Raw genomic sequence first — 11,181 nt, 5'->3', positions numbered from 1 at the left:
AAACACTTCCTGTACACTAAGAACCCTTTTCAGAGGGTCTAAATGGTTCCTTGGTGGCCAAATGTTAGAGCTATGATCATTTCAAGTACCCACCGTTCTGGGTCCTCAGCATATAAATATCTTTCACTCTCCGCCCCTCATCACACAGGCTCAACACGTACAGTCAGACTGCAACGCCTCGAGGGGCGGATTGGTCAGAGACCAATACACTTAGCCAGTGCGTTACCCAGTGAGGAGTGTAATGACCATGGCTTATGGCTTGGTCATCCCCCACTACGACCACAGTCGCTAGTGCTGCACCTCCAGACTGCTCTTCATCTGAAATTAACATCCAAAAGACTATAGGTTAGGTTTGAAGAGCCACAAGGAAACTGATTAAGGCAACAAAGTCAAAAGTACAGTGCCTTGCGAAAGTATTCGGCCCCCTTGAACTTTGCGACCTTTTGCCACATTTCAGGCTTCAAACATAAAGATATAAAACTGTATTTTTTTGTGAAGAATCAACAACAAGTGGGACACAATCATGAAGTGGAACAACATTTATTGGATATTTCAAACTTTTTTAACAAATCAAAAACTGAAAAATTGGGCAGGCAAAATTATTCAGCCCCTTTACTTTCAGTGCAGCAAACTCTCTCCAGAAGTTCAGTGAGGATCTCTGAATGATCCAATGTTGACCTAAATGACTAATGATGATAAAAACAATCCACCTGTGTGTAATCAAGTCTCCGTATAAATGCACCTGCACTGTGATAGTCTCAGAGGTCCGTTAAAAGCGCAGAGAGCATCATGAAGAACAAGGAACACACCAGGCCGGTCCGAGATACTGTTGTGAAGAAGTTTAAAGCCGGATTTGGATACAAAAGATTTCCCAAGCTTTAAACATCCCAAGGAGCACTGTGCAAGCGATAATATTGAAATGGAAGGCGTATCAGACCACTGCAAATCTACCAAGACCTGGCCGTCCCTCTAAACTTTCAGCTCATACAAGGAGAAGACTGATCAGAGATGCAGCCAAGAGGCCCATGATCACTCTGGATAAACTGCAGAGATCTACAGCTGAGGTGGGAGACTCTGTCCATAGGACAACAATCATTCGTATATTGCACAAATCTGGCCTTTATGGAAGAGTGGCATTTCTTAAAGATATCTATAAAAAGTGTTGTTTAAAGTTTGCCACAAGCCACCTGGGAGACACACCAAACATGTAGAAGAAGGTGCTCTGGTCAGATGAAACCAAAATTGAACTTTTTGGCAACAATGCAACACGTATGTTTGTCGTAAAAGCAACACAGCTCATCACCCTGAACACACCATACCCACTGTCAAACATGGTGGTGGCAGCATCATGGTTTGGGCCTGCTTTTCTTCAGCAGGGACAGGGAAGATGGTTAAAATTGATGGGAAGATGGATGGAGCCAAATACAGGACCATTCTGGAAGAAAACCTGATGGAGTCTGCAAAAGACCTGAGACTGGGACGGAGATTTGTCTTCCAACAAGACAATGATCCAAAACATAAAGCAAAATCTACAATGGAATGGTTAAAAAATAAACATATCCAGGTGTTAGAATGGCCAAGTCAAAGTCCAGACCTGAATCCAATCGAGAATCTGTGGAAAGAACTGAAAACTGCTGTTCACAAATGCTCTCCATCCAACCTCACTGAGCTCGAGCTGTTTTGCAAGGAGGAATGGGAAAAAATGTCAGTCTCTCAATGTGCAAAACTGATAGAGACATACCCCAAGCGACTTACAGCTGTAATCGCAGCAAAAGGTGGCGCTACAAAGTATTAACTTAAGGGGGCTGAATAATTTTGCACGCCCAATTTTTCAGTTTTTGATTTGTTTAAAAAGTTTGAAATATCCAATAAATGTCGTTCCACTTCATGATTGTGTCCCACTTGTTGTTGATTCTTCACAAAAAAATACAGTTTTATATCTTTGTTTGAAGCCTGAAATGTGGCAAAAGGTCGCAAAGTTCAAGGGGGCCGAATTCTTTCGCAAAGCACTGTACATAAAGTAGTTAGTCCAAGTACATTGCTGCTAGTTCTACAGCATCCATTTTACACCAAGATGAACCATTCTTGATTAGACTGGTTGGCTGACGGTGTCAAAAATGACGTACGCATCGATGTGGCTGGAAGGCTTGCGTTATCATGTCAGATAGCTATCAACAATGACAAGAAGCTGCCATGTGGGGAATCGTAGGTGACACATCTCAGCTAGTTCTCTTGTTGAGACCATGTCTTGTTTAGAGGCATTTTCACAGATTTCATGTCAATGTTAATATGGCTCAAATTTTCTAGTCAGCCAACAACTTTCAATGTATTTGAGACAAGTGCTCATTTTGTATTTGTATTTATTATGAATCAGCTACTCTTCCTGGGGTCCAGCAAGATTAAGACAGTTTACACAATCTTAAAAACATTACAATACATTTACAGATTTCACAAGACACTGTGTGCCCTCAGGCCCCTACTCCACCACTAACACAATCTATAGTACTAAATCCATGTGTATGTATAGTGCGTATTTTATCGTGTGTGTGTGTGTGTGTGTATGCATGCGTCTGTGCCTATGTTTATGTTGCTTCACAGTCCCTGCTGTTCCATAAGGTGTTTTTTTATCTGTTTTTTAAATCAAACTTGATGTGGAATAGAGTTCCATGTAGTCAAGGCTCTATGTAGTACTGTGTGCCTCCCATAGTCTGTTCTGGACTTGGGGATTGTGAAGAGAGCTCTTGTGGCATTGTGCAGATGTATTTATGTTTTCAATAAACATTGAGACGAAAGTTCAAATGTTGTCAATCATCTAAGCCAAACTCATGTGTTTTACCCCATAGTTGACACACATCGGTTGTTGCCAAACAACCAGTCTATCGGTTAAACATACCCTGCCCTTCTGGTGAGGGTCAGGGTTTATCTGGCCCAGTTCCGTACCCGCTGGACAGGGCAGTAGAGCCATCATGTGTCAGTTTGTCTGCCCGGTCATTGCACAACCGTCGCATTGGCACCACAGTTACATCTGAAGGGAGGAATAAACCCAGAGACTATTAGTCTTACCAGTTGCAGAAGAAACCGTTAGAACCCATGAACCGTTATTACAGGCCGCAGACATACCATTCAAAACAGCCTTGTGAGCATGCATTTGTATGTGGCTGTGCAGGTCTCAGATAATGTGGTAGAGGTTGTCCATCACAAGTTCAGCATGGTGCATGATTTCTCATCACAGACCTATATATTTCATGCAAACTGAATTAAGGCCACCCGTTGCTTACTGTCACGCCCTGGTCTATATTTATCATGTTATCTTCATTTATTGGGTCAGGCCAGGGTGTGACATGGGTTTATTTGTAGTGTGTTTCGTCTTGGGGTTGTGTGGGGTGTATAGATTAGTCTATGGCTGCATGAGACGGTTCTCAATCAGAGTCAGGTGATTATCGTTGTCTCTGATTGGGAACCATATTTAGGTAGCCTGGGTTTCACTGTGTGTTTATGGGTGATTGTTCCTGTCTCTGTGTTTGTTGCACCAGTCAGGGCTGTTTCGGTTTTCGACGTTTGTTGTTTTGTATTGTTCGTGTTCTTCATCATTAAAGATGTATCTCACGAACCACGCTGCATTTTGGTCCGATCCTTGTTCCACCTCTTCGTCAGAGGAGGAGATGGAAGAAACCCGTTACACTTACCATTAGATGTGCACACCATTCTTTCAGGGAGGAACGACAGGCTGTTATTTTCCTGCTTCATCAGCTTGGCCAGTGGGACCTAAATGATCATGGTGGTATCCAATGTTCCTCATTGGACGCTTCCCAGCCGAGGGGCTCGAGAAAATAGATCATTTGAGATATGACTGACATGAATACCAGTAATTATTTACCCTCAACATTTTATATACACTGACCAAAAATAGAAACGCAACAATTAAGATTTTACGGAGTTAGTTCATATAAGGAAATCAGTAAATTGAAATAAATTAAATTGATAAATTAGGGCCTAACCTATATATTTCACATGACTGAGAATATAAATGTGTCAGATTGATCACAGATAGCGTCAATGAAAGGTGTGGCGTGGATCAGAAAACCAGTCAGTATCTGTTGTGACCATTTGCCTGATGCAGCGTGACATCTTCACATTGAGTTGATCAACCTGTTGATTGTGGCCTGTGCAATGTTCTCCCACTCTTCAATTGTTTTGTGAAGTTACTGGGTATTGGCAGGAACTGGAATATACTGTTGTACACATTGATCCAGAGCATCATAAACATTCTCAATGGGTGACATGTATGGTGAGTATGCAGGCCATGGAAGACCTGGGACATTTTCAGCTTCCAGGAATTGTGTACAGATCCTTGCAACATGGGGCTGTGCATTATCATGCTGAAACATGAGGTGATGGTGGGGGATGAATGGCACGACAATGGGCCTCAGGATCTCAAGATATCTGTGCATTCAAATTGCCATCGATAAAATTAATTTGGATGTTGTCCATAGTTTATGCCGGCCCAAACCACACAGTGCCCACACAACACCATACACATTGTCTGCCATCTACCCGGGATTCATCCGTGAAGAGCACAATTCTCCAGCGTGCCAGTGACCATCGAAGGTGAACATTTGCCCACGGCGCCAAATTGCAGTCAGGTCAGGACCCCGGTGACGTTGATGAGCACACAGATGTCCCCCGAGACGGTTTCTGACAGTTTGTGCAGAAATTCTTTGGTTGTGCAAACCCAGTTTCATCAGCTGTCCAAGTTGCTGGTCTCAGACAATCCTGCAGGTGATGTGGAGGTCCTGGGCTGGCTTAGTTACATTTAGTCTGCGGTTGTGAGGCCGGTTGGAGGTACTGCCAAATCTTCCAAAACGACATTTGAAGTGGCTTATGGCAAAGATATTAACATTCAGTTCTCTGGCAACAGCTCTCATGGACATTCCTGCAGTCAGCATGCCAATTGTAAGCTCACTCAACTTCAGACATCTGTAGCATTGAGTTGTGACAAAACTGTACATTTTAGAGTGGTCTTGTCCCCAGCACAAGGTGCACCTGTAATGATTGTGCAGTTTAATCAGCTTCTTGATGCCACACTGGTGGATGGATTATCTTGGAAAAGGAGAAATGCTCACTAACAGGGATGTAAACAAATTTGGCAAATGAGAGGAATAAGTTTTGTGCGTGTAGAACATTTCTGGGATCTTTTATTTCTGCTCATGAAACCAACACTTTGCATTTATATTTGTTGGCAATTTGAATGCACAGAGAAACCAAGACAATATTATCGCAAGGCCCATTGTTGCCAGGTTCTGTACATAATTCCTGGAAGCTGAAAATGTCTAATTTCTTCCATGACTTGCATACTCAGACATGTCACCCATTGTGCATGTTTGGGATGCTCTGGATTAACATGACAGAGTTCCAATTCCAGCCACTTCACACAGCCATTGAAGAGTGGGGCAACATTCCACTGGTGGATCAACTCCGTGCTAAGGAAAGGTGTCAGGCTGCATGAAGCCAATTGTGGTCACACCAGATACTGACTTGTTTTCTTAGGCTGCATCACATCCGGCCGTGATTGGGAGTCCCATAGGGTGGCGCACAATTGGCCCAGCGTCCTCCGGGATTGGCCGGGGTAGGCCGTCATTGGAAATAAGAATTTGTTCTTAACTGACTTGCCTAGTTAAATAAAGGTTCAATAAAAAATAAAAATACATTCTTATCCACGCCCCTACTTTTTTTAAAGGTATCTGTGACCAAATAAAACAGGTGTAGACCTTGCAGTGAAATGTTTACTGACAAGCCCTTAACCAACAATGTGGTTTTAAGAAACTAACCCCCCCCCAAATAAGAGATAAGAATAACAAATTATTAAAAACAAGCAGTAAATAACAATAGCTGGGATGTATACAGGGCGTACCGGTACAGAGTCAATGTGCGGGGGCACTGGTGTTGAGGTAATTGAGGTAATATGTGCATGTAGGTAGAGTTATTAAAGTGACTATGCATAGATAATAACAGAGAGTAGTAGCAGCATTCCAGCTGTTCAGGAGTCTTATGGCTTGGGGGTAGAAGCTATTTAGGAGCCTCTTGGACCTAGACTTGTCACTGTCTATGACTAAGGTGGCTGGTGTCTTTGACAATTTTTAGGGCCTTCCTCTGACACCGCCTGGTATAGAGGTCCTGGATGGCAGGAAGCTTGGCCCTGGTAATGTACTGGGCCATACGCACTACCCTCTGTAGTGCCTTGCGGTCAGGGCCCGAGCAGTTGCCATACCAGGCAGTGATGCAACCCGTCAGGATGCTCTCGATGGTTGTTAAGGGATTTTTATGAATAATGACTAAATGATGTATACATTTCAATTAGAACTATGACTAAACAAAATACTACTATGTTACTGTATGGATGTATGTATCTTATTATAATCATAATACTGAATGTAATGTGTGTAGTTTTCGTCCAGAATTAGGACTGTCTGTTCCTTGTTTGAAACTAATGGAGCTATCGTCAGACTGGCTGGAATGCTGTGTTCCTTACAGGACATCCTGTCTCTACACAGGGAGAGGAGAGACCTTGGGCTTGAAGTAGATTATTTAACAGGTGGTGGACAATGTGGGAAGGCTTGTGAACTGTACTGCCATTGTATCGGAGTGGAGGAAGGACAGAATAAAACCTATGACGTCATTTTTAGTATATAACCTGTTGTAAATTGTACCATGATCAGTACTCTCGAGAATAAACTCTATTGATTGATTTTGAAACTGGTCTCTGTCCATTTTATGCAAAATAAGTATCTTACAAATCCTTAAAAATGGGCAGAGTGTTTTAATTGAATTGGTTGATAAACATATAGGAATCAAATTCCTTTAACAATGGTGCAGCTGTAAAACCTTTTGAAGATCTGAGGACCCATGCAAAATCTTTTCAGTCTCCTGAGCGGGAATAGGTTTTGTTCACGACTTTCTTGGTGTGCTTCGACCATGTTAGTTTGCTGGTGATCTGGACGCCAAGGAACTTGAAGCTCTCATCCTGCTCCACTACAGCCCCGTCGATGAGAATGGGGGTGTGCTCGGTCCTCCTTTTCCTGTAGTCCACAATCATCTCCTTTGTCTTGATCACGTTGAGGGAGATTGTGCTTGCACCACACGGCCAGGTCTCTGACCTCCACCCTATAGGCTGTCTCATCGTTGTCGGTGATCAGGCCTACCACTGATGTGTCATCAGCAAACTTAATGATGATGTTGGAGTTGTGCTTGGCCATGCAGTCATGAGTGAGCAGGGAGTACAAGAGGGGTGTAAGCACGCACCCGTGAGGGGCCCCCGTGTTGAGAATCAGTGTGGCAGATGTGTTGTTACCTACCCTTACCACCTGGGGGCGGCCCGTCAGGAAGTCCAAGATCCAGTTGCAGAGGGATGTGTTTAGTTCCAGGATCCTTAGCTTACTGATGAGCTTTGAGGACACTATGCTGTTGAACGCTGAGCTGTAGTAAATGAATAGCATTCTCACGTAGGTGTTCCTTTTGTCCAGGTGTGCAAGGGCAGTGTGGAGTGCAATAGAGATGGTGTCATCTGTGGATCTGTTAGGGCAGTATGCAAATTGGAGTGGGTCTAGGGTTTCTGGGATAATGGTGTTTTGGGCACAAGGACTATGATGGTCTGCTTGAAACATGTTGGTATTAAAGACTCAGACAGGGAGAGGTTGAAATGTAATTGAAGACACTTGCCAGCTGATCAGCGCATGCTCTGAATACGCTTCCTGGTAATACGTCTGGCCTTGGGGCCTTGTGAATGTTAACCTGTTTAAAGGTTTTACATTGGCTACGGACAGTGTGATCACACAGTTGTTTGGTTTGTGTCATAGGGCAGCTCGTGGCTGGATTTCCTTTTGTAATCCGTGATAGTTTGCAAGCCCTGCCACATCCAACGAGCGTCAGAGCCAGTGTAGTAGGATTTGATCTTAGTCCTGTATTGATGCTTTGCCTGTTTGATGGTTCATCGGAGTGCGTAGCGGGATTTCTTATAAGTGTCCGGATTCGTGTCCCGTTCCTTGAAAGCATAAACTCTATAGCCTTTAGCTCAGTGCGGATGTTGCCTGTATTCCATGGTTTCTTGTTGGAATATATACGTATGGTCACTGTGGGGACGACTTGGTCGATATGCTTATTAATAAAACCGGTGACTGATGTGGTAAACTCCTCAATGTCATCGGATAAATCCCAGAACATATTCCAGTCTGTGCAAGCAAAACAATTTAGCATCTACTTCATCGCACCACTTCCGAATTGAGTGTGTCACTGGTACTTCCCGTTTGAGTTATTGCTTGTAAACATTCTTCAGGATCGGTGGGTACCCTGTGGGACGGTTAAGCTAACGTAGGTTAATGCGATTAGCATGCGGTTCTAAGTAACAAGAACATTTCCCAGGACAGAGACATATCTGGTATTGACAGAAAGCTTAAATTATTGTTAATCTAACTGCACTGTCCAATTTACAGTAGCTATTACAGTGAAATAATACCATGCTATTGTTTGAGGAGAGTGCACAGTTTTGAACATGAAAAGTTATTAGTAAACAAATTAGGTATATTTGGGCAGTCTTGATACAAGATTTTGAACAGAAATGCAATTGTTCATTGGATCAGTCTAAAACTTTGCACATACACTGCTAAATTGCACCTTGGCTGGAATAATACATTATGGCCTTTCTCTTGCATTTCAAAGACGATGGTACCAAAAAAACAAATAAAATGGGTTAGTTTTTTCTTTGTATGATCTTTTACCAGATCTAATGTGTTATATTCTTCTACATTCCTTTCACATTTCCACAAACATCAGTGTTTCCTTTCAAATGGTACCAAGAATATGCATATCCTTGCTACAGTGCCTGAGCTACAGGCAGTTAGATTTGGGTATGTCATTTTAGGCGAAAATTGAAAAAAAGAGGCGGATCCTTACTTGAGATGGAGTCAGGAGTATAGAGTTATGGTCAGATTTGCCAAATGGACAGCGAGGGAGAGTTTTGTATGCGTGTGTGGAGTAAAGATTATCTTGTTTTTTACCGCTAGTTGTACAGGTGGCATGCTGGTAGAAATGAGGTAAAATGGATTTAAGTTTTCCTGTATTAAAATCACTGCCAACTAGGAGCGCATTTTCTTGTTGGCTTATGGCCCTATACAGATCGTTGAGTGCGGTCTTAGTGCCAGCATCGGTTTGTGGTGATCAGTATACAGCTACGAAAAATATTGATGAAAACTCTCTTGGTAAATAGTATGGTCTACAGCTTATCATGAGATATTCTAACTCGAGCAGAACCTCGAGATTGTGCACCAGCTGTTGTTAACAGAGACACACACCTCTGCTCTTGAGTTTACGAGACACTGACGTTCTGTCCTGCCGATGCATAGAAAAAACAGCTAGATTCATATGAACCATGTCCTTGTTCAGCCACGACTCCACGAAGCATAGGATATTACAATAGGACATTCTCAAACGGAGCCTGTCTCATTTGTTCTCCAGTGATTGTACATTCGCCAATAGAACAGGGGGTAGAGGTAGTTTCATCAGGCTGCCCCCACGTCAGCCTCTACATCTCGGTCTTTTCCTCTTCCGGGTGTCGGGGATTAGGACCTGGTCCAGGGTGAGCAGTATGTCTTGAGCGGCTGAGTCATCCAAATCGAGGTGTGATCACCGTTTTGATGTCCAGAAGCTCTTTTCGGTCATATGAAACAATGGCAGAAACAATGTACAAAGTAAAAAGTTAAGATCAGCGGAAAATAGTATAATTGGTCAGGAACCCATAAAACAGCCACCATACATGCCAGTGCCATTTTGTATTTTATTGCTACAATGATAAGGATGTTAGATGAATTCGGACATTGATTTTATATGACTGGGAACACTAAGATTTTAGCCCAGTATTACAATTCAAGGAAATAGTTGGAATTTCGAAAAAGCACACGAGGAGACCACACAAATTTATTGAAAAGAACGTTTACTTAATAAATAGTATGAGTGCATTCATGTCATTTGATACAGAAACAGCTTCTTTTTTATTTTATTTGACCAGACAATGTCAAACTGAATGTTAGAAATAATCTGGAAACATGATCAGTTTGATGGAGCAAACACTGCAATTACATACTTTGTAAACCTCAGTTTCTCCAGATACATCTAGACAAAGAGCAACAACTCTGTACAAATGCACTAAATCTGTTGCTGAAAAACAGTGCTTCATATAGCAGTGTTTTAGCAGTAGTCCTTGGCCATGTTTGACTATACATATATTTTTTTACCTTTAGGCAAGTCAGTTAAGAACAAATTCTAATTTACAATGACAGGCCTAGGAACAGTGGGTTAACTGTCTTGTTCAGGATCAGAACTACAGATGTTTACCTTGTCAGTTCGGGGATTGGATCTATTTGACCTGTTTGGCCCTGTCCGTGGGTGTCCTCGGATGGGGCCACAGTGTCTCCTGTCTCAGCCTCCAGTATTTATGCTGCAGTAGTTTATGTGTCGGGGGGCTGGGGTCAGTTTTTTATATCTGGAGTACTTCTCCTGTCCAATTCGGTGTCCTGTGTGAATCTAAGTGTGCGTTCTCTAATTCTCTCTCTCTCTCGGAGGACCTGATCCCTAGGACCATGCCCCAGGACTACCTGACATGACTCCTTGCTGTCCCCAGTCCACCTGGCCGTGCTGCTGCTCCAGTTTCAACTGTTCTGCCTTATTATTATTCGACCATGCTGGTCATTTATGAACATTTGAACATCTTGGCCATGTTCTGTTGTAATCTCCACCCGGCACAGCCAGAAGAGGACTGGCCACCCCACATAGCCTGGTTCCTCTCTAGGTTTCTTCCTAGGTTTTGGCCTTTCTAGGGAGTTTTTCCTAGCCATCGTGCTTCTACACCTGCATTGCTTGCTGTTTGGGGTTTTAGGCTGGGTTTCTGTACAGCACTTTGAGATATCAGCTGATGTACGAAGGGCTATATAAATACATTTGATTAACCACTAGGCTACCTGCCGCACCTAAATGCCTGCTTTACCCACCCTTCCTTGGTATAAATCCCTAATCCGACATGAACATAATATTTTTTTTATTTCTTAATTCCATTATTTTACTTTGAGATGTGTGTTTTGCTGTGAACTATTAGATACTACCGCACTGTTGGAGCTAGGAACACATACATTTCGA

General features: G+C 42.8%; 1 non-coding gene across 1 annotated transcript; it reads right to left on the bottom strand.

Moving 5' to 3' along the window:
• Positions 1-60: 60 nt before the first annotated feature.
• LOC135518689 (small nucleolar RNA SNORA17) lies at positions 61-190 on the bottom strand. Its single transcript, XR_010452225.1, has one exon. It is a non-coding gene; the product is annotated as a small nucleolar RNA SNORA17 (small nucleolar RNA).
• Positions 191-11,181: the final 10,991 nt, after the last annotated feature.

Source organism: Oncorhynchus masou, chromosome 28 (genome assembly GCF_036934945.1).
Source record: "Oncorhynchus masou masou isolate Uvic2021 chromosome 28, UVic_Omas_1.1, whole genome shotgun sequence".
Taxonomy (NCBI): Eukaryota; Metazoa; Chordata; class Actinopteri; order Salmoniformes; family Salmonidae; genus Oncorhynchus; species Oncorhynchus masou.
Note: the sequence above shows the minus strand (reverse complement) of the source record. Positions and strands in the feature narration are given on the sequence as shown.